This window comes from Pelodiscus sinensis, chromosome 4, assembly GCF_049634645.1.
Source record: "Pelodiscus sinensis isolate JC-2024 chromosome 4, ASM4963464v1, whole genome shotgun sequence".
Classification (NCBI taxonomy): Eukaryota; Metazoa; Chordata; order Testudines; family Trionychidae; genus Pelodiscus; species Pelodiscus sinensis.
This window is the reverse complement of record NC_134714.1, coordinates 50,157,065-50,181,874: the sequence shown is the minus strand read 5'-3', so window position 1 is coordinate 50,181,874 and position 24,810 is coordinate 50,157,065. Positions and strand designations below refer to the sequence as shown.

The following is a 24,810-nucleotide window of genomic DNA, read 5'->3' as shown; positions in this document are numbered from 1 at the left end:
TGTCGACAAAAGCAGCTTGCTTTGTCGACAGAACTCAATGTAGTCTGGACGCGCTTTGTCGACAGAAGTTTTGTCGACAGTATCTGTCGACAAAACTTCTGTCGACAGAAGCCTGTAGTCTAGACGTACCCATGAGGTTTACATACGTCGACAAAACTGCTGAGTTCTGTCGACGTTATGTCGACAGAACTCAGTGGTAGTGTGGACGCAGGTATAGTTTTGTCGACAAAAGTCCACTTTTGTCGACAAAACTCTGTAGTCTAGACACACCCATAGTGTTGTAAATACAGTTTTATCTTTAGAAAGCCTTGTGTTTTCAACAGGTTAACTTCCCTCTTTTGACAGTTTCCTTAGACTTTTAAAATTGCATCTTTAGGTGGATGCCATTGCCAGTTGTCAGTAGCAGATTTTTGCTTGTTACAAGCATATTGTCTTTATCTTTTTATTGGAATAATATTGCTGTACTACAAATAAAAGACATTTATTTATTTCACTGAATAGCGACTGACATCGTACTGTGCTGAGCTTTAAAAAGAATTTTTACTTTCATTGTATTTGTGCATTAAATTACGTGTTCATATCTGCAGAATAAACTAAAACCTTATAAATATTACTGTGTTTAATTAGCAGTTCAGTATTTGAATTTTGTTGTTATGGTTGATGTGTAAGAATGATTAAATGTGTAATAGAGAAGAAAAGGAACATTGATGTGAACAAAGATACTATTAGATAAAGGTACATTTTATGTTCTGCATGTTAGTCTTTTAAATATATTTTAATTACTTTTATGTTCTGTCTGGCTAGCATTTTCCCTGTCCCCACAACAATTCAGTTACTAGTTTAGTCTTTCAGAACAACATCTTTAGCTTTATCAGAGGAATTCCCTAATGTGGTGACCATAAAAGGGAATTCGGGTAAAACAGTGTTTGATAGAAAAATCTTTTTGGACATTCTGCATTTTAAATTGGGCTCACTAGTAACATCGTAGAGTTGACAGCACACTTAGGGATGGGAGCAGTAGCACAAGTTTTTATAGCTAATCTAGTTCACAGAATCGAAGAATCATAGAAGATTAGTGTTTGAAGACACTTCAGAATGTCATCCACTTCAACCCTCTGCTCAAAGCAGGAGCAACCAAAACTAAATCATCTCAGTCCTGCTTCATCAAGCCTGGCCTTAAAAAATCTGAGGATTGAGATTCCACCACTTTCCTAAGTGACTCATTCCAGTGCATCACCATCCTCCTACAGGTTGGACTTCCCTGGTCTAGCACCCTCAGAACACGACCCATCCCAAATGAGGGAATTTGCCAGACCAGGGCGGACCTCCTGCCACCATCCTCCCAGGACACTGTCCCTCCCTCTGGCTGGCTGTGCTCCAGATCCATTGCCAGTGGGCTCCAGCCCTGCTGCTACAGAGCTTAGGCTCTGGCCCACTGACACCAGCCAGCTGGGGCTTTCCAGGAACAGAGCTAGCGAGCCACCATGGCCCCATTTTTGCCCTGCCTGGCTGGGGCTTCCCGGAGCTAGGACTCACCGGCTGCAGACGGCCCCACTGCTGCCAAGCCCTGCAAGTACTTCCCAAGAATGGGGCTCCCTGGCTGCCCCTCTGCTGCTGCACCCAGCCGAGGCTACATGGATCCAAGGTTCCCCAGCTGCCCTACTCCTCCCATGCCCAGCTGTGGCTTCCCAGGACCAGAGCTTACTAGTCCCCCTGCTACTCTACCTGGCTGGGATGCCTAAGGATGGGACTCACCAGTCCTGCTGCTGCCCCAGTTGGACAGGACTTCCTGGACTCCTGACCATCTCACTCCCAGGCACCAGGGCTCTCTGGTTCAGCAACAACCTTGGTCCTGCTGGACCATAGTTGTTGCCCAGACCAGGGAGTCTTGGATTTAAGAGGTTCAACCTGTAGTGAAATTGTTTTTCCTAATATCCAACCTAGACCACCCCCACTGCCATTTGAGATAATTGTTCCTTGTTCAGTCATCTGCCACAGCCTAGCTTCATACTCTTTGGAACCCCCTTTCAGATATTTTGAAGACTGCTATCAAATCCCCCCTCTTCCTTTCTGCAGACTAAATAAGACCAGTTCCCTCAGCCACTCATAATCTAGGTGCTCCAGCCCCCTAATCATGTTTCTTACCCTCTGCTGGACTCTCTCCAATTTGTCCACATCCTTTCTGTAATGGGGGGAGGGGGCAAAACTAGATGTAATACTCCAGATGTGGCCTCAACAATCCCATATAGAGAGCAATATTCACTTATCTCTATTTACTGGCAATGCTCCTACTAATGCAACCCAATATGCCATTAGCTTTCTTGGCAAAAAGAGAACATCATTGACTCATTGCCAGCTTCTCATCCACTGTAATCCCTGGTTACTTTTCTGCAGACTGCTGCTTAAGCCAGTCAGTCCCCGCCTGTAACTGTGCATAGGATTTTTCATCCTAAGTACAGGACTCTGCACTTATTCTTGTTGAACCTCATCATTTTTCTTTTGGATCAATTCTCCAATATGTGTAGGTCACTGTGGACCCTTTCTCCTCATCTTAGTGCCATCTGTGAAGCTACTGAGGGTGCAATACATCCCACCATCATTATTATTAATGAGGATGTTGAGCAAAACTTGTCCCAGGACTAATCCCTGGACATGCTGCTTGATACCAGCTGCTAACTAGACATCGAGCCGATGATCACTACATATTGAGCCCGCCGATCTATCCAGCTTTCTATTCACCATATAGTCCATTTATCCAATGTGTACTCTTTAATTTTCTGGCCAGAATATTGTGGAAGACCATATCTAAAGTTTTGCTAATGTCCAGGTATATCACATCAACATTTTTGCCCCTAACCACATAGCCAGTTATCTCATGATAGAAGATAACTAGGTTGTTCAGGCATGGCTTGCCCTTGGTGAACCCTTGATGACTGTTCCTGATCATCTTCTCCTCCAAGTGCTTCAAAATGGATTTTCTATTCTGTGATTTTTCCAGAGACTGAGGTAAGGCTGACTCATCATTAGGTCCCTGGATTCTTTTTTTTCCTTTTTTTTAAAGATTGAAAGCACTGAAGTGCTACAATGAGCAACATGTGTGAAGTGACTTCACAATTATATGTATACAAATGATGGGAAAAATAGGCTTATTATGACACTTTATGAAGCACAGGATTATATGTTGAGAAAATGTGGGCGTATGATGGGGTTGTGTTTGTGTGTGTGTGTGTGTGTACATGTCTACTGTTTTTTATCATCTGAGGTCAAGATTTTTTTTTTTGTCATCCTGGCATCATTTATTTATTCATCAGACTTTTTATTAACAATTTGCTATGGTATTTGCTGTTTCTCAATTGCAATTATTTTTAATTTATGATAAATATACAATATTGTATAGAAGTGATTAGATATTGATTAGCCACTATATACAGAAATTCAAAAATCTTGGTTAATAGTTCAGGAAGTTACTTCAGAAAAGTAAATGTATTAGTTGTATGATTGTCTGTGGCAGCCATAAACATTAATGGCAGTTAATCTAAGGATTTTTGGCCGAGAGGTTTATGTTAGCCACATACAATACTTTATGACCATCATCAGACCAGAGAGTAGGAATATCTCATCTTAATATAGATACTTTACTTCTTTTTCATCTTTTTCTTCTTTACAATAGTGTTAGAAGGGAGCACACATTTATCACACAATAATAAGTTGATCGTTGAGGTTGAGCTATAAGAACATAACAGTTGTGGTTGGTTCTGGCAGAAATCCCCTATGGGGAATTGGAGATATAAATGACAAAAAAAGTAGAGACTAAAAATAGAGATAAAATACCATAGAACATCTAAGCATAAAATAGATGTGACACCTTATACCAGTATGTATTCTGAAACACTAACAGGTAAGAAGGACAATACATTTAAAATCAGTTGTACTTGTGGAAGTCTAGTAAAAGGAGGCAGACAGAGGATAGTTGAGAGATTTGATTGTTACTTCTACCCTTTCAGATAGCTGGCAAAATCTCTAAGAGTACAAGGATAACATTTATGCAGGATGATGTTGCCTGGGTAAACCGAAAAAAAAGATAGGAGACACTTGATATGGATATTATTCAGGTTGCTACTTACCTGGCAGATAAAATGTAGTAAGCAGGCAAAATTATGTTTATTCAAATCCTTACCCAGAGCCCCACCAGCCCCCTTTAATTTTCATCCAGGTCCCCCACCATCCACCACCCTCGTTGGAGGGCTAAGGTGATCTATGAGGACAGGGCGTAGATGGAGCTAGCTCCCTGCTATACCAATCAAAGGAGCCCCCAAACCCTTCCGATTGTTCTCTTTCCTTTTATCTAGTAACTCCTTTCAAGTCCTTTACCAGCCCATTTATATGGTCCTTCGATGTCTTCTTTATGGAGTATATTCACTGGACACCCACGCAACATTACACAGTAAGTTGCAATGTACGGCCTACCACATTTTCTATTTCTCCAAAAAGGTCCTCACTGACACACTCTGTGGGGAAGGGCAAAAAAGCCTCACTTCACCAAAGCCAAGCTGGTGGTGTGGGAAAAATTCCTTCCCAGCCCCCCTTAAAAAGGAGCAACTAACAAAATGCCCACAGCATTTCTCAATGCAACCTGATATTTAGCTCTATAAGGGGAGAGAAGGTGGGTGCTGGCTTTGCTTACTGCATGGAACTAAGAGGCTTTCCCCACCCTGTGCATGCGCCATTATACCTTTCAGATTTCACATTCTGGGAGTGGGGGGTATGGGAATTAGCCCTGCAAAACTGCTTATTTCAAAACTACTCTTTGCAGTAGTCTCTGACCTCCCCTCCCCCACACACCACCACCCTTCTCTGGCAAACCCAGACAACCCCTCCACCCAACTCATTTGAGTGGCAGGCATTCTTAACTCCCACCTGCAATTAGAGGTTCACAGCATCACGCATTTCACAGTAACTAACGAAGTATCAGGCCAGCAAAATATGTGCTTTCTTCTTCTTTTTTAAAACTGTGTGTAAAAAGTAAAATGAACAGTACTGTAATTAGAAATGGAAATATCTATACAGATAGTTTATTATAAATATCACATTAATCACTTTGTTTGCCCCTTGGTTATTTTTGTTTGAACATTAACTAGTCAGCAAAAATGTGTTAACATGATTTTCACATTTCTGATCTGATACAAATGCTTAAAAATGTAGTGTTTACCTGTTATCCAAGCAAAATATAGAGAAACTAAATTATACTATTTAATGCTCCTTTTTAGGTATTTAATGGATATGAGGCCTGATTCTGATTTCAGTTACACAAGTACTACAGGATTCAACTCCATATACTTCAGTGAAGTTACTCCTAATTTATGATGGTATAAGGAGTTCAGAATGTAAAGTAGCAATTAATTTAAAACACATGTAAAACTGAATATGAAAATGCTGATTTCCAATTCAATAGTCCTGGCAATACTATAAGTTTATTTTTAATTCTTGGAAAGCATATTAAAATTAACTTTTTTTCCATTTACGTAATGTGTATAACTAAACTTCCTTCCTACTGTGAGACAGTTTCATTTATTGCTATTTGTAAACAGCTTAGTAAAGATGCATAGTGGATTGGTCTAGAAACTCCTTGAACAGTTTCTTTTGAAATAACACTATATACGTTAAGCTCAATTACACATCCAAACAGCCACAGCACACTTTTGGTAATTTATTCATTGATTTAACATAGTACCCAGAAGAGTCATGCCTGCTGTCAATTTTGTAATATATTATGTTTTAAATATACTCATGCTCACCCATGCACGCCATTAAGGTGTGCATAAACCTGTGTTTTTCTCTCTTGACAGCTATAAATGTTTGTTATTATTACACAAAACATATGTTCATGTTGTTTTTGTCTAAATTATTCTATCTGGGGCTATAAAGTTTTAATGTTATTAGTTGCCCTTAGAATTTTAATGTTTCACTGCTGTAACCTTCTTAGAATTTGTCTGCAATTAAATAGAAACTATTTCAGTACAGCCTGAAAGAACAATATATTTTATACAAATAATAAAAAAAGCCCAAATCCTTCCTCCTCCATTTTCTTCCAATGCAGCAAACTGTTTAATTGACAGGGTTTTGTCTAAACTTACCTGTAGTATTTTGAGTGCAGAATAATATATGTGTAACACCTTTCCTTCCCTTTTCTGAAGCTAGAAAAAAAATCTAGCTTAAAGATTTGGGGTGGTAGGTATGCTATAATTAGTTCACTTTGGAGGCACAGTTGCCAGTTATACCCTATTGCTTCTCCACTATTGGTCAGTTTGTAGGGGAAAAAAAACATAATCAACCAAACCAATGTACAAGTTAGAGGAACGTAATACTTTAGAAGAGAATATGCAGTTTACTTAGGTAAAGCATGTGAAGGGAATATTCATGTTGTCTTCTAAACAAGAGCTTTATTGGCAGTGGGCTAATATATCCTGCCTATTGATCAATTTTCTAGGTTTTTTTTGAGTAGTTCTTCAGAAGAATAGAATAAGTTTCCTACTCTTAAATGAACAAATAACTTTTAATTCACTAAAATAACATTTTAGCCTATGGGGCACTGTTTGCAATATGTTAGATGATGGTGTCGAATTGATAGTCCTTATTATAATGTTGTGCCAAAATATGCTTCTCACAAAGGAGATTATTTGTTTATGGATTTGTAGGAAGTCTGGAAGCAAGCATCTGTGTGTTCCTGCCTTAACAGTCACCGTTCTTTGGGGCTAAGATGAACTAAATTTTATCCAGAGTCAGCCACAGCTAATGCCTACCACACCTAATACCTTATTTACTGCCAGTAGTATATATTGGTGATATTCTTCTTGGATGTACCACTACTGCAGATTAATTAGCTAGAATTAATATTACTTGGGTCTTCAAGAGGAAGGGGTTCCTCTGTGCCCACGGCATCTGGCAGCACTCCCTGCCATGGCTAACTAGGGCAAGTCCCTGTGTTTTGAGAGCTGCCCATCCTGTGAGACAGTTACGCCCCTGACCAATGGAGGCATGCAGTGTCTGTTCTGCCTCTACCAGGACTATGCCCAGAATGGTACAAAATCTGAAGGTCCTTTCTGAGGCAGATCTGGTACTACAGAGACACTCTTCTAAAAGACTTCCCAGTGTAGAAAGCATTAAAGCCTGGCTCTGACTTCAGGTAAATTAGTATTAGTGTTTAGATAGCACTTTATGTTTTCAAAACACTGTATAAATATTACCTAACTAATCCTCACAATATCCTCTGCAAGATATTCCCCCATTTTAAAATTAAAAAAGTAGAGACAGTGAGGTTAAAGGACTTTCCCCAGACATAGGGAGAATCAGCTAGGATTAGAATTCAAGAATTCCTGTATCCCAGGCCCATTTTCAGACTAGCAAACCTCTAATTCTTGTTGAGCACAAGAGAGAATACATTAATATTTTTTCCAAAATGTAAAGACCCCTGTCAAAAAAGTTTTATTTTATCATAATCATCATTCCTTTTATATCTTCTGTATTTTTGTCAGTCTCTTCTCATTTTTCATCTTTCTTTCCTATTCCTTTTTCCCTGAATTATATTCTCTCCTTTCACCGCATTTTTTTTCAGTCAATCTGATATCTTCTCATCCCACCAATCTCACCCTTCTTTCTTTCCTCTTAATTCACATTATTCCCTTAAATCCCTCACTTCTGCCCTACACAATGTCGAGTTTGCCATGTGTCAGCAATTGTTGTTCACAAAAGTACAGTATCATAATACCCTAATTTTCATAATTTTAATTATATCTGAAGTTTTGCCAATTATATGATGAACTTCTGCAGTGGAAAGAAAAAGCCCTCAGCTTTCTCTCTTAGGAACTGAAAAACCTATAATAGAAAAAAATGCAACATTCGTTGAAGAATAGAGATAACAAAGAAAAAGAGTGTTTCAAGCTACTTGGTTAAACAATAATCTCTTACAGAGCACTCATTACCGCTAAATAATTGACTGTGTTGGAAGAAAGGTTTCCAAGTGAAGAGAGGTTCAAGAAGGTCAGTTATCTAGTGGTAATAACTGTAGCGGTCATTAGAGGGTACTAATGCTATTAAGGACAGAACTTTAACTTTTTATTGAAGTTTTTATTTAAATTATATTAACTTTGATTCAACTTTTAATTGAGGTGCAACCATCCACATTCTATAGTCAGGAATGAAGAAGTAATGAACATAAAATTACATGTTCTTCTGATAGGCTGATGGTCCTTTAATATATTACAATTTCAAGAGTCTCAACAGAGCTGTTATTAGTATAAAACCATTCTGAGGCATTCTGTTAGAATTAGGGCTGGGTGAGTGATTCAGGGAACAAATCCCAGTTGATCCATAGTAAAAATATGTGGTGTGTTTTCTGAGCTCAAAAGCATTTTTTCACCTGTGTGTGGAAATGATCACCCTTCTCAAAGCAGCAATATTGTTAAATGGATCACCAGATATCATAAAAAAGATTTTAAACACACGGGGACAGATTCTCCGCAGCACTAGAACCAGATTCATTCTGCACCAGTTTAACCTGCTATATCCCAAAATAGTTGCTGCCAAGGGTATTGATGATACTGCTGTTGTTCTCTTTTGAATATGTCACTGAATGGGATAATCTTTGGATTATGATTGGGGTTCTCTCAATGTGTAGTCAGTACAACTGCAGAGAGGACCATATGGGGAGGTAATATCTCCCTGTAATGTGGCTTACAAAACTCCATTCATAGCATAGATGGAAGACAAGGAAAGTCTTCCCTGGTTTGATTCAGTGAGGCTGACCACTTCTCTCTACAGTTGCTAGATCATAGTGGAGACATGCAGCCAGAGGTATGATAAAGAAAACAATCACAGCTATAAAGGAGTGAAAGGGAGGCAGAAAGGACTCTACGGGTACGTCTACATGGCATGCTTATTTCTAAATAAGTTATTCCAAAGTAGTTATTCTAAAATAGCTTATTTTGAAATAGCACGTCTACACTGCAGGGAAGCCTCAAAATTAGTCTGAGGCAGGCTTCCCTAATGTAGAGCCCCAGGAGACACTAGGGAGGTATAACTTAGAATGGCCTTGGTGAGGGACTATTTCAAAATAGCAGCAGTGGAGCATCTAACACACCTTATTTCAAAATAGCTTTTTCAGAATAGATGTTATTACTTGTAGAATGAGGTTTACAGATTTCAGAATAAGCCATTCATTATTTTGAAAATATTTCAAACAGAATGGCTGTGAAGATGCTCACATTATTTTGAAATAACACTAGTTATCTTGAAATAACAGTGCAGTGAAGATACACCCTAAGATACTAAAGCAGAAGAAAGGCCTAGGAGAATGGAGTGGCAATAATAGCCCCATACCAGACTGCCTCTGACAAACTGACAGACAGACAAAGGAGATAGTAGGCCATGGAGTTTAAGGAATGAAGAGTCAATATAAGTCAAGAGGTCATAGAATGATATAAAGGTAGAGGAATTAAAGAGGACCAGTTTAGGAGAAGGCTTGGCCCTCTGGAGAGGCTGTATCAAGAGCTGTTGACACCCCAACAGCTGCCCTGGCTATATTTTCTCTCTGTTCCCTCCCATCCAACTACACTGTCTAAGTGACACTTGAGTTTTTTGGCTGTAACCAAAAGAGAATGCTCTTACTTTGTGTTGCCTTCTCCTCTTTCCCTTATGTCTTCTGCTAGCAAACTCTTGTCCTCAGTCTTGTATATGGAGTTTGATCTTTTTAGCTTTACTGACAATGAGTTACCCCTTATCCCAGGAGTTAAACAATGTTCAGACAGCAGGAAGTCACTAGCCTTGAGGAAACTGCAGCTAGTACAGAAAGCTAGGGGTGTGTCCTCAGCTAGTGAATTCTCATCAGACCTATCTTCTGCTGTATACACTGGCAAATCAAGTTCAAGATCTCAATCCTTGAACCTCCGTGTACATAACAGCCTGGCTCCAGCATACATAAAAGATCAGCTGAAGATGAGGATGAAAATGGGGTAAACAATTCCTCTCCTAAGGCACAATGAAAGTTTCTACAATTCATCCACAAATTTAATTCTCACACCTATGGCCTCAATTGAGATAATAGATGGCTGGGACATTATCAACCAAACAAATAATGATGGTACCAACAGCTCTTTGTCTGTGTAGATTCTTGTGTTAGTACTCTTCCTCTCTAATTGCTATCCTATGATCCTTATCTGCCTTTTTTAACTATCCAATTTTTAGATGCTTATAGATTACCAATTTTGCCTGTTTGGTTTTCCGTTTCATATTTGCATACCCTCTGCTTCTTGTTTCCCGCCCCCTTCCATTTTTTTCCTTCCTCCCTCTCACTTCTCCCCTATTTATTTTGTGTCTGGACATCCTAAACTCAAAACTCTGGTCATCTGAAGAAGTGGGCTGTGCCCACGAAAGCTCATGATACCATCTACATGTTTTGTTAGTCTTTAAAATGCTACCAGACGATTTGTTGTTTTTTAAGTTTATCTACTTCAACGGTAAAGCTTTATCTGTATAGAACACAGAGCTTTCTTGGGTGCCAATTTGTGACTATGGAATGAACTCCAACAAGAGTTATTAAGTTTGCAGATGATACCACGCTGGGAGGGGTTGCAACTGCTTTGGAGGATAGGGTCATAATTCAAAATGATCTGGACAAATTAGAGAAATGGTCTAGGTAAAAAGGAAGAAGTTTAATAAGGACAAATGCAAAGTGCTCCACTTAGGGAGGAACAATCAGTTTCACACATACAGAATGGTAAGCGACCATTTAGGAAGGAGTATGGCAGAAAGAGATCTAGGCGTTATAGTGGACCACAAGCTAAATATGAGTCAACAGTGTGATGCTGTTGCAAAAAAAGTAAACATGATTCTGGGATGCATTAACAAGTGTGTTGTGAGCAAGACACAAGAAGTCATTCTTCAGCTCTACTCTGCACTGATTAGGCCTCAGTTGGAGTATTGTGTCCAGTTCTGGGCACCACATTTTAAGAAAGATGTGGAGAATTGGAGAAGGTCCAGAGAAGAGCAACAAGAATGATTAAAGGTCTAGAAAACATGATGTATGAAGGAATACTGAAAGAACTGGGCTTGTTTAGTTTGGAAAAAAGATTGAGAGGGGACATGATAGCGGTTTTCAGGTATCTAAAAGGGTGTCACAAGGAGGAGGGAGAAAACTTGTTCTTCCTGGCCTGTGAGAATAGAACAAGAAGCAATGGGCTTAAACTTCAGCAAGGGAGGTTTAGGTTGGACATTAGCAAAAAGTTCCTAACTGTCAGGGTGGTTAAACACTGGAATAAATTGCTCAGGGAGGTTGTGGAATCTCCATCTCTGGAGTTATTTAAGAGTAGGTTAGATAAATGTCTATCAGGGATGGTCTAGACAGTACTGGTTCCTGCCACGAGGGCAGGGGACTGGACTCGGCCTCTCGAGGTCCCTTCCAGTCCTAGTATTCTATGATTCTATGATAAGAGCTAAGGACCATCACAAATTGCTCCACTCTCTGCTCCAAGACAATTCTTTGACTTTGTCTTCTTTAATAAAAATATAGAGTAGCATGTATGTTTAAAACAACAACAAAGAGAACCCTATCAAAATAAAATATTTCATTGCATGCACAATTGTCTCATTGAAGAGAGTGAGCAAGAGAATGGTCCTCATGTGATAGTCATTCATCACATTGCTTAATGTACTACTGTGAATATGCTCATATATTATAATGGTAAGTGTAGTATAAAAACCTATGTAATGAAATAAAAGTCAGATTAAAGTTAAACAGCCTCTTTTTAAAAAACACAATGAAGCGATAAAAGCTTTTTTAGAGACAGTATTTAAACCAAAAGCTATATTGTGCTTATTACTTATGATAAGTTAAAACAGAATTAATAATCTTATTAGATGGTAAAGAATAAAGCGGGGGGAGGGGGGTTATTTATCTGCGATGATCTCTCCCTTTCCCCTGGGAAAATAAGGAGAATATTTAATCTAAAATATTTTTGATACTTTTTGTTAAAATTGCAGCTAAAAATGTTGGGATCAGGTAAAAATTAGTGAGTGTTTTATTTTCAAGTAGTTAGCTACAAATTACACGAGATGGGCAACAACTACTAACATAATTTTCTATTTGAGCCGTATTTTTGAAGGAATGTTCTGCTTTTTAGAAATGTTATTCCTAGATTCTATTCCCAAATCTTCATGTGTACTCTTTAGCTGGCTATTATTGTGTTTGTTGTGTGTGCCTTCAGCTACATTGTGTGCGGTTGTGCACGATTTTATGAAAAGCATCTTTTGCTTCCAAACACTAATAAACATCTTTGGTTTTTGGGGTTATTGTAGAGTTGGTGATACTTTGTATTAAATTGGTCTGCTGCCACTTTCTAATGAAAATTTTCCGGATTATCGGATATGCTGGAGTATCAGGAGTTACTCCGGCAGGGGGCTGTGACGGGTCTACCGGGACCTGCACTGCGTCCAGCGGGTGGGCAGAGAACAGTGCGGCGAGGGGCGGACTCTCCACCCTTTTGAAGGAAGGCGGGGAAAGCCCCGCGTAGCCACCAAGGGTATGTCTACACTACAGCACTAATTCGAACTAAGCTAATTCGAATTAGCACATCTAGACTTAAAAACTAGTTCGAATTAGCGTTTCGCTAATTCGAGCTAGCATGTCCACACTGAGTGGACCCTGAACTGAGGTTAAGGATGGCCAGAAGCAGTGCTGGCAGGGCATCAGATTAGGACTTAGAGTGTGGAGCTGCTGCCTCAGGCTAGCCGAGGGCTGTGCTTAAAGGGACCCAACCCCCACCCCGGACAGACAGTTCTCAGGGGTCCCCGCTTGCAAAGCAGTCCTGGCTTGGAGTGCCCTGAGTGCCCACACTCAGCACATCACAGCACTCGGCCATCAGCTCGGCTGCACTTGCCGCATGCTGCCATCCGGGGGTGGGGTCAATCAGGGGGCTGCAGGAGAGTTTCCACCTCGGGGAGCCCGCAGAGCCACCCTAGTCCTCCCTATCGGGGGCTAGTACCCCATTCCTCCCTCACCTCCTTCCACTTACCCTTCCCTAGCCCCCCTTCCTGATGTACAAAATAAAGGACACATGTTCAAAAATAGAAACTCTCTTTATTGAACAAAACTGGGGGAGACTGGGAAAAGGAGGTGGGAGAGAGGACGGCAATTAAAATGATCAGGGGTTTGGAACAGGTTCCATATGAAGAGAGGCTAAAGAAACTGGGACTTCTCAGCTTAGAAAAGAGGAGACTGAGGGGGGATATGATAGAGGTCTATAAAAGCATGAGTGGTGTGGAGAGGGTGCATAAAGAAAAGTTCTTCATTAGTTCCCATAATATAAGGACTAAAGGACACCAAATGAAATGAATGAGTAGCAGGCTTCAAACTAACAGAAAGTTCTTCTTCACAAAGCAAATAATCGACCTGTGGAACTCCTTGCTGCAGGAGGCTGTGAAGGCTAGAACTAGAACAGAGTTTAAAGAAAAGTGAGATAAAGTCATGGAGGTTGGGTCCATGGAGTGCTATTAGCCAGGGGATAGGAATGGTGTCCCTGGCCTCTGTTTGTGGCAGGCTGGAGATGGATGGCATGAGACAAATGGCTTGGTCATTGTCTTCAGTCCATCCCTTCTGGGGTAGCTGGTGTTGGCCGCTGTTGGCAGACAGGCTACTGGGCTAGATGGACCTTTGGTCTGTCCCAGTATGGCCATTCTAAGCTCAGGGTCGGGGGTCTTAGTGGACCACCTTGATTTTCATGCCAACCTGCTCCTGGGTGGCCAGGCTGGCAGCTATCCTGCCCTAGATGGCCACTTTCCTGTGCCTAGTATTGAGGTTGTGGATGAGGTCCACGATGTCCGCACTAGACCAGGTGGGCGCCCACCTCTTGCAGCCCCGGGCAGGCTCCTGGGAGCCGCCAGTCTGGTCCCGGGAAGAGGCGCAGGCTCCCGGGAAGAGGCTGGGTGGCAGCGGGTGGCTGGCTCATGCCGTGCCAGGTGCAGGGTCTGCTGGCTGGGTGCTGGCAGGCTTGCACCTGGCACGGGCACCGTAGCCAGCCCGTGCCCATTTAAGGGCTCCGGGGCCGGGAGGGGGGCAGAAGAGTTTCCCTGGTGGTGCCCAGAGTGGCCACCAGGGAAAGCTGGGGAGGGCTAGCCTCCCACTAGTTCGAATTAAGTGGCTACACAGCCCTTAATTCGAACTACTTAATTCGAACTAGGTGTTAGTCCTCGTAGAATGAGGTTTACCTAGTTCGAATTAAGCGCTCCGCTAGTTTGAATTAATTTCGAACTAGCGGTTTGCCTGTGTAACGCCTATCAAAGTTAATTCGAACTAACGGCTGTTAGTTCGAATTAACTTTGTAGTGTAGACATACCCCGAGAGCTTCTGAGAGAGGAGCAGGCTCCCCACCCCCCTGACTGCAGTAGTTATCACTGAGCAGGGGGGTGAGGGGCGCGCTGCGGGACCAACCTGGCAGCACCCAGCTGCTCTTCTCCGTGCTGCTTCTCCAAGTCCGCCGCTGCTGAAACTGATGAGGCGGACTTGGGGAAGCAGCGGAACAGAGCAGTTGGGGTGCTGCTGGGTGCCGAGCAGGGGGGTTAGGAGCGGCACTGCGGGACCAACCCAGCAACACCCCAGCTGCTCTGCTCTGCGCCACTTCCCCAAGTCCGCCACTGCCACTGCTGAAACTGACGAGCGGCGGACTTGGGAGCAGTGCAGCTGGGGTGCTGCCAGGAACCAAGCAGGAGGGTGAGGGGCGGCGCTGCGGGGCCAACCGGGCAGCATCCCAGCTACTCTGCTCTGCCGCTTCCCCAAGTCCACCTCGTCAGTTTCAGCAGTGGCGAACTTAGGGAAGCAGCGTGTAGCAGAGCAGCTGGGGTGCTGCCCAGTTGGTCCCGCAGCGCCGCTCCTCACTCTCGGCAGCAGTACGGGACTTCCCCCGCCTTCCTGCAAAAGGGCCATTGCCCCTTGCTGCGCCATTCCCCTTGCTGCGCCGCTCCCCGCCCACCTCCCACCCCCCGGCCGGTCACAGAGGTATAAACTCCTTCCCCTTTTCTCCCCTTCCCTTTCCCAGCCACAAGCGCCCACGGGGCTCACAGCAGCACCAATTGTCAAGCTGGCCGGAGCATTTCTAGGTTCCAGTTGGTGCCGGACTATCGAGAGTGCCGGACCACTGGATGCCGGATAATTGGAGTTTTAGTGTATATATAAACTGCTTTACATTTTTGTTAGGTAGCCACGGTGGTGGGTTTTTTCGTTTTTTGTTTTTGTCATTTATACATGTCGCATCATTATGAAAATATCATGCATCATAACACAACATAACAAGGTGATTTGCTGAGATGTTGAATCCTTTGAAAAAAATGTGAAGATGTGCATGTGTATTTCAATGCAAAAATCTACACAGATATTTTAGAGTAATTTATTGGGGCTGGCTGAAGTACTGGGCTAATGCATTAGCCTTTCAACTCAGGAAAGATGGGTTCAGTCAAAACATATACAAAACTTGGTGGTTTCAAATATCAGAAATGTGGGAGTGTGATTTTTATTGTGTGTGCTTTCATACTACATGGGTTTGTTCAGACAAATTAAAAGTCCAGTGTAAAAGTGTATCAAAACTACTAACTTTCAACTCAATTTCACTTTAAAAACCACAGAAAGCTGAAAACTTTAATAATTATTGATGTGGTATCATGGTATGTGTAGTGCTTTACAGATCAGAAAAAGCCACAATACTTTGCCCTGAAAATATTGTACTTGCTTCCTGATCGCACAAGCATGTACACACAGGCTGAATCTTACTCATGTGGATATTCTCAGTAAAGAGCACAGGGCTACTCACATGAGTAAAGCTAAATACTTGCTTAAGTGCTCCAGTGATCAGCATCTGTGTTCTGACATGACATGACAAATTATATCAAATGATGGTCATGGTTTGGGACAGGGAGAGAAAATACTTATAATAATAAAATAATTTAGATGCTCTTGTCTTAGATGTAGGTATATTTGTGCAAATTTTGGAAATTCTTTTATAAATGTTTTGTAAGCCAAAGTTATTAACAATTATCATTTTGTGGGGTTTCTTACATTAACATGTGTGAGTAGGTTGAGGTAAAGAAATAAAGGGGAAATACTGGAACAGGTGAGTTTGGCAGAGAAAAAAGGCAGAGTGAATATAAGGAAAAACTGGAGAAATTAAGGTCAATGGAGAGAAAAGTAGAAAAGTAAGGGATGAAGACGCAGAAGGAAGGATTGATGACAAACCTGCAGAAAAAAATTGAAGTGGCATGATGACACCAGATGTACAGTGGAACTAGTTAGACAATTTCAAAAGCAAAGGAAGTAGTCAAATAGTTAGAAATTATGCTGAAGGTATGTTAAGAGTCACTTGTAGCTGTTATTAGAAGATGTCAGGGACTGTGGGACTGGCAGATCTGAAACTCTCCTCTGCAGCTTTTTGCTGTAAACTATAGATGAGTGAAGAAGGGCTCCTCTAGCAAGCTGGGAGCCTTTCAAGAGCTCAAAAGATCTCAGGGGAAAGGGCTGAACACTGGTGAGGCTAGGTTCATGGTCTGGAGTGGTTTCTTGACTATCCATTGTTAACACAGGAAGGTAGAATTCCTGTCTCTCACGGTACATGGCCTGGGGTTTGAATTTATAATCAAATGTGAAATTCTATACAGGTTTGTATATTGTGTTCATCATTATAGTAGTACTGATACAGATATTGTAGTTTTTGAGCATCTTAAGCAACATGACTGCACATGTGTCACTGTGTTTGTTTCTTCATCCTCTCCCGAGAGGGTGAAGTATCTTGTTTTGGTAGGGTGTTTCTTAATATAAGTATACCTCATGCTAGGAATTTATGTAAAAGAAGGCAAATGTCAAAGAAATGTTCCTCCTCTTGGAGTAGAAAGTGATGGTCAGTGGTTCCTAGAGGAACTGATTCCACAACCTTGAATCTCCCCCAGAGAAAGTGCACTCACTGAAACTGACGACCTTTTCTCTTACACTGTGTCTAGACTACATCCCTCTGTGTCATTTCGAAAGTAAAACAGTGGTCTAGACGCAGTTCTCTAGAAAACGGCAGGCTTTTCAAAAGATCCTTTTTCGAAAGAGCACCATGACACATTTATGCAAATGAAGTACGGGATATTTAAATCCCCGCTTCATTTGCACTTTCAAAGTGCCTCATTTACATCCCTCTGCCAACAGAGGGATGTAGTCTAGACCTAACCTAATGCTGAGAGTTCCATTTTGCCAGAGGAGCATTGTTGTCTATTACAGTTGTTGATCAGTCATCGTCCCAGAACTTGAAATTGTCTTTAGATACCTTGAGCCCTGGGCATGCTGTGCTTTGAAGATAAAGACTGTGGCCAGGTATCATCAGGCCTCTGCATGTTTAGGAGTTTTATTGTGAGAATTTTGCACTGGATCACACCTGAGCAGTTTATTTGTATGAGTACTAAGAACATCATCAAAAATGGAGGGGCAAAAGGGTCTTTAAAATATTATCTTCCATTTGACTACGTTTGTTACACAATCACCTATTGGACATTTAAAATTGTGCTGATCATCTATATTTGAAAAATTATAGCTTCACTGCATTCCTCCGCTATGCTTGCACTGGGCTGTTTGTCTGCTTTTGTCCTTCCCAATATTCTGCTTAGGCATCTGCATAAACTGTGGGAAAATCTATGGTGTGTGAAAGCTACATTAACATGTGCTAAATATGCATAGGTAGCAAGGAGACCTTTAGGACATTAAATAAGTTTGGCAACTTACTTGGTGAAGTCAGTATTATTCAGTTCCATTTTACAGATGGGGAAATAGAGTTTAAGCCCTATTTTACTGAACTTCTTGGTAAAGTGATTCAAGATCTGCTAATGAAAAGTGCAATATTCATTTCTTTGTTTGTTATTGTTATATGTCTCAAGTTCACATAGTGAGGGCAGTAACAGAACCTAAATCAGAATTCCCTGGTCTAACCACTAGTCCTCTTCCTCCTTTTTAGCCAACCCATAAAAGGCAAGATGGAGGTGGCACAATTATCATATCCGCATTAACATTAGTCAGTAAAGCCAGCTGGCATGTAAATTGGATGGAATGTCATTTTTCATGCTCTCCCTGAATCCAGAAGTGCTTCCAGGCATTGTATCTTCCTTGAGGTGCTTGCTGGGCAGGTACTCTGTTCATCTCCCTTAATGTGGATCAGTGCCTTAAAGGCCCAATATATATCTAAATCTTTAAAGCTTATTAAAGCTTTAAAGCAAAATTTAAAGCAACATTTATTGTCTCACGAAAATTTCTTTCTTTTACTGTTTAAGCACCAAAGTATAGTTCCAGACGGGCTGTGACTGTTTAACTGCTGTCACACAAAACCATGCTCTATTTCATTAAACTCACAATTTTCTTTAATGAGGGACAAACTGCAGAACAAAAAAATCTATTTGAATTACCCAGCATTTACTTCAATATCCAGTAATTTTAGACAAATATAAAAGTAATTAAAAAAAAGTAGTTCCGTGGCACCTTAGAGACTTGTCATCAGTCAGGTTGGGTCATCCCAAGGAGTTCCTGACAGGTCCTCTACTCCATCAATGATGATCAACTTTCAGCTGCATGCATGAGTATGCTCCCTATCTAATGTGCAGGGCTTGACAATTAATGTAATGTACTAGCCCGTGGCAAGTAGATTTTAGCCTGGTGCAGCTGCACAGTGTGGTCTGCGCATGCGCAGCACGGTCTGCACATGCGCAGCGTGCGGTTCCGCGCAGCTGGCGAGTGGGGCTTGCCGCTGCTTGGCGAGCCCTGCTAATGTGTTAATCATGCACAATTAGTTAACACGACAGACTCCGAGAGCCCCAAGAGCCACAAATCAGATAAAGCTCAAAAGCACTTGAGTAGGTTTATTGCCAAGCGACATACTATAATAGTTGTCAGTGAACAGATTCGCCGCTGTGCCACTATATCTATGTACGCTGTGACAATAGGCTAAAACCAACCAAACGCTCTGGAATATAGCGTCCCCCCACAGTCAACTAACGATCACCCTTTGGGGTGCACTTCTGTATACAGGTACAAACAAGTTACACATCACTCTTGATGTATCAGGTTTCCACCCTCTGTTAGCTAGTTACTGCCCCTTATCTCTCACAAGTTCACTTTCTATCCATCATCCTGTCAGTTTAGACTGGGTCCTGAACCTAGGTCAGTATGTGTGTTGTTTGTGGGGTGTGTGTTGGTACTAAGATGTTTTTTAACAAGGTGTTCTTTTACAACCGCTCTGGAATGTGCTTACAGCCTATGCCTAGTACCTTTTAAGTGTGAGTGTTTCTGTAATATCAGCCATGTTCTTGCCAATTTCTGTGAGCAGGGCCTGCTTCTTGCTGACAGCTTCACCCTGCTTTATATCAGCAAAGTCTTGGTCATTGCTGTCTAGGCCTCAGGCCTCATACCCGGCCTATGATACATAGGCTTATGTTTCAGACCCTCATCTTACTACAAGACTAACAAATGTAGACAGACAGACAGATAGTATCATGAGCTTTCATGGGCAAAACCCACTTCTTCAGAAAGGCTTGACTGGAAAAAAATTGTGAGGGTCCCCTCTTTTTTTTCTCCACTCAAGCTCTCCCTCCCCCCCTCCTCCCTCTCGCTCTATATATATATATCCACAGTACCACTTATACAAGCTATTGCAACTGTATTTGCATACTAGGCTGCATTAGTGAAAATGAAAAGCAATATGAGGAAATACTTGTGCAATAAAATTAAAAAAATCATGTGTTCAATATAAACATTGATTTCACTCTCCCTAATATTTTTGTAATCATTTTGCAATAGTTCAGAGATTTACACCATTACAAAAGAAATAAAAATGTAGTTAGAAAGCTATATATTACCCCCAAATAAAAATAAGTCATTTAAAAACCTGAGTAGTTGGAAGCACTGAAAGTAGAATTCAGTGACTTCTGTCCTCATTTCTCAGACTTCAGTTGAAACTCTTCTGCAACTCTAGTCGCACACACACACACACACCACTGAGATGCACATATACTATGGTCAGCATATTAAAGTATAATTACATTAAATTCGAATTTTTTACATCATTATCTAGATTTGTATAAGTAAAAACCTGGCTGGAGGAATCTTAATGTATTACCGCTAGTGTTGATCAGCAAATGGGAAGAGGGAGGAGTTTCTGTTTCAACTTTTTGTTGAAAACTCACACATTTTCAAATAGTACCAAAATGTTTTTGACTTGAATATTTCTATAGAAAGCAGTTCAGATGTCCATATGTAGCTGAATTAGCGTATCCTCTTTTCTTTATAATTTCAACTATTCAGAGGGCAGCTCATTCCAAATTAATACAGGTATGATCTCTAGGAAGGTAATTTAAAAAAAAAAAACTGTTGCTCACATTATTAACTGTTCTTGGGTTGAAAAATAAGATTCTGCTTTCTCACAAAGATGTAGTGGTGAATTATTTTAGATGGGGTGGCTGGAATATCAATCTCCCTGCAGACGATGGGCAAGGAGAGCTCTGCCCTCTTTTGAGTGCATAAACAGACTCTGTTGTGACTTTGGAGGAACAGAAGCTGTGGCAGGAAGTGACCCAAGTAACAAGCTTTGTGGTTTCAACCCCCCACCCCCACCCCAGCTGCATAATGAACCTGACAGTCACAGAGCCTGAACTGCAACCCAGTGGAGCAAGAAGGGCTCAGGTTGCCTACCAATGGGCCTGTAGATTCTTGCTGCCTTCACCTTTGCAGAACCTTGCCTCTGAGAGACACCATCACAGATGTTAAACTGTTGTGAAAAGTCATGGGAAAGATGGAATGACAGCAGACTATTGACACAACCAAAATCCAGGGAGAAGCTGTTTAGGAGGATGATTGAAATCCAACAACTGCAGGTGTCCAAACGACAACAACATGGTCAGCTACTACACCAGATGATCACCCAACAGCAGCAACACCTTATTCAACCGATAGTGACATTCTTGCAGCCCCAGTGGGGGAGGGAAGGCATCTAATTATACAGTGTCAGTTTTCTCAGGTGAGCTCATTCTCCTTGGGATGCCTTTCCAGCTTGTGAAGAAGGGTCCTGGGGATGACCCAGAAGCCTTCTTTGGTCACCTTTGAGTAGCAGACCACCACACTGTGCTATTCACAGGAACCACTGGACCACTCTCATATCCCCATTCTTTGTAGGACCCACTTGGGCCACCTAAGGGAGCCTGAAACCCTTAGAGGCACTGGATTGCAGTAAGTTAAAAGCAACCATTTTAAAGTACAATGGATATCAGTCTCAAGACATTCCACCATCAATTCAGAAAGGAAAAATACCCAGCGAGATCCCAACAATGGCTGGTAGCCCAACATCTAAAGAAATCATTTCAGTGCTGGCTGAACCCCCAGAACCAGACCAGCTCACAAGCAGCACAAGTTATCATGCTGGAGCACTTCATCCAGGTTCTCCCAGCCAGTGGGTGAAGCACCATCAGTCGACAGCAGTGTCAGAGGCTGTATTCAAACTCTGTACCTCAATCCCTGAGCTAAGAGGGGAAGCCAAAGGTTGCTGAGCTGGCTGCACCATTTCATCTTGCTCCCATCTGGGGACCAGAGCCCAGACAATGAGTTGGAGCTGAGAGAGAACTGACATCCCCCCGGAAAGGGGGAGATATCCCCCCTAGAATCCCACAAGTCTAGAGGAGGGGCAGCTAACTGTAACTGAAAGAGAGTTGTTCTGAGTGTGGACTGAAAGGACATGATTGCCAGGAATGTCTTTTTATTCACTGCAGCTATGGACAGGCCTAACTTGAATGCTTCAGAGCACATAGATAAGGTCTGGCCAATATGCTAATTCTAGTGTGGGTCAGTGAGTGTGAGGAAACAGACCTGGTAGACTCTGGATGTGGCCAAGCAATTATACAAGAAAACTTAAGAGTGTCCCATATCAAGACTTGCCAGCTAGAGCTATCTGCCATCTTGGCCTATCCCGTGATATTAGAGCAAGACTGGATATTGGGGATGTCCTGAAAAGGTGGAGTGAAGTCCACTCAGTGGAAACCAACCCCGGTTGGTGGAAATAATGGGAAAACCCACCCTATGAGCCAGGCATGGAAGCAGATAAGGAGGAGGCTAAATCTCAGCAACCTAAGCAGTGGCCCTCAATTTGAATGCCAAGGTTAGTGGCTTGACAGGGTAGCACAAGACACCGCCCCCCCCCCAAAGTAAGAGGTAAAGAATGTGTGTTCCTGGACCCCAAAGGTTCCATTAGTGGGTTTTCCACCTAGCATGCTCGGTGCCATCTGTACAGCACTTGGGAACAGAGAAAACACTGAAGAGGCTGGCCCTCAGGTTCTTTTGGCTGGGAACAGACCAAGAGGTGCACAGTTTTTTTGCCTTGTGCCCTGACTGTCAGCTGGCAGAGTTCAAAGGAATGTTGAAAACTACCCTGTTTCTACTCTCAATGGTGGGATTATCCTTTGAATGGGTAGGCATGGGTTTGATGGAGCCCTTTGAGAAAAGTACATCATGATACTATCACATATTAGTGATAGTGAATTATGCAACACAGTACCCTGAATCCGCACTTCCCTGCACAACAAATGCATCCACCATTGCAAATGAGATCCTGAAGGTCTTTGCAAGAGTCAGAATACCAAGGGACATATTGACAGATTGGGCAGGGCAACTTTTTATTCAAACTGATGTAAGAATTGAGTGGAGTACTGAAGATCAAGGCCCTAAAGACGTGCATTTACCATCCACAGTCAGACTGGCTAGTGGAACATTTTAACAGGCCCTTGAAGGCCATGTTAAGGAAAAGAGGCTGCAGGAGCTTCATCTCCTGGACCAGATCCCACTGCTGACTGCTCTATGAAGTCTGGGTTTCAGTGGGCCAAGACTGAAGAAGAAGAGACTCTGGATCACAGTCAGGGAGAGATCTGCCTCCTTGTGAGTGCATAAGCAGACCCTGCTGTGAGTTTAGGGGCAGAGACTGCATTTGGAAGTGACCAAGGGAGCAGATTTAGTGGCATCAATCCCAGGCCACAAACCCAACTTGCCAGTCATGGCACCTTGGGTTGGAACCTAATGCAGCAAAGAGAGTCTGGGTTCCCCTACTGCTAGTCCCATAGATTGTCATCACTGGGCAATGCTGTTGCAGACTCACTACATGGCGACTACATCACAGACTCTCTAGCCACTGAGAGATATTACTGGGGTCAGATGCTAAACCCCCATGATAGGACCACATTTATGAAGAATATTTACAACCCCATAGCATAATCATGTAGGTGAAGATAAAATAGGCTAAAAATCATATATTAATTTACTCCAAGTAGTTAATATAATTTGATCAACTTTTTGTGATCAACTTTCATACCCAGTGTGACATTTAAATGGGTTCTTGATTTTCAGACTCCTGTATTCAAGGCTTCACATATGGCAATGAAATGTCCTCAACTAAAAGTTACAAAAGGACACTTATTGATACACAACATTCTCATGACCAGGCATACTTGAGAATAAATGGACAATATAATTAGATGATCTTTTGTGGAAAGTAGTCTCTCTAAAGAAATTCTACTATGTTCCTCACCTTGGGTGGTCCCAGAAATATTCCTAAAATTAAGTCTTGACATTTTTCATTCCAGGATAGAAGCAAAGAAACTGGCATTTATTCAGTCTGCTGAAAGGCCACTCACAAATTAACTTGGCTGTGGACTTCTCAGACAAACTCCATTTAATAACATCAAAGCCTGCAGATCCGCAAGATAGGAGTGTAGCCAGTGAATAAAACGACACTTTAAACACAAACGCATTAAACTGAACACCATCCCTAGAATTCATTTGGGGAACAAGTGGCAAAACTGGCAAAATGTCTGCACTGTTTTAGGAAAAAGCTGTTCTATATTGAACACTCTTTCAAATCCTAGCTGTTTGTGGCATATAAGGATCGGTGCTAAGGATGATTTCGGGGGGAAAAGAGGTTTATAGGAGAGATTTGTATGAGGATTGAGATCGTTAGCACTTGGGAAGTGGGGAAGTTGCTAAAAGCATAGAAGGAGAGCACAAGATCAATACTTCTTTTAAATCCTAATTAAACTCGCAAGCATAAAGGCTTATGGAGCTATGGGTTGTTCGAAGGACAGTACAGTGGGGGTTAAGTGGGTCGTAAGTGGTTCAGAGAGCTTGTGTTAGCTGTCCACAAAAGGAGTAGTTTCTATCGGAGAAAAGATTGGGATGAACCTAAGTAAATAGATGGAGTATATTATGAAATAAGAGTATAAATATATAGGGTTGAATTATGAAGAACCCAAGGACAGGGATCTTGTGGGTCATGGCGGGGATCTTTGAGGGAGAAATAATTTTGCAGTGCCATTTAATATTTTAAAACTTTCCTCTTTTTCAGTACACGGGAAGTCATCAGGCCTATTCATTCTAAGATAAAAATAAAATTTAAATAAAAAGAAAAGGTGTCTAACACCTTTCTTGTTTATATTAATCAGGATTAGCTTTATCCTAATCAACAATCTTAGATTCAATCTTAATAATATTTCATTAGCTCCTCAGAACTATCTTTCCTGTCTACATCTAATTATATCTAATGGAATGTAGCTCAATTCGCTATATTTAATCTTTTTTTAATCTCTTTTTTTAAAAATGCTTGAGAGTCCTTACTATTGGCCCTGGGGGAATGATCCCTCCTCTTTCCCTCTAAGACTGAAAGGGCTTGATCCAGTACCTTTTTCATAATTTTTCTCTAACATGTTTTATAATCTAAAAAG

The 24,810-nt window shown here is 41.7% G+C and overlaps 1 protein-coding gene across 3 annotated transcripts in view; it reads left to right on the top strand.

The window, feature by feature from the left end:
- AKAP6 (A-kinase anchoring protein 6) overlaps nucleotides 1-24,810 on the top strand; it is a 384,054-nt gene that overhangs the window by 202,563 nt on the left and 156,681 nt on the right. The gene's annotated exons all lie outside the window — the stretch shown is intronic.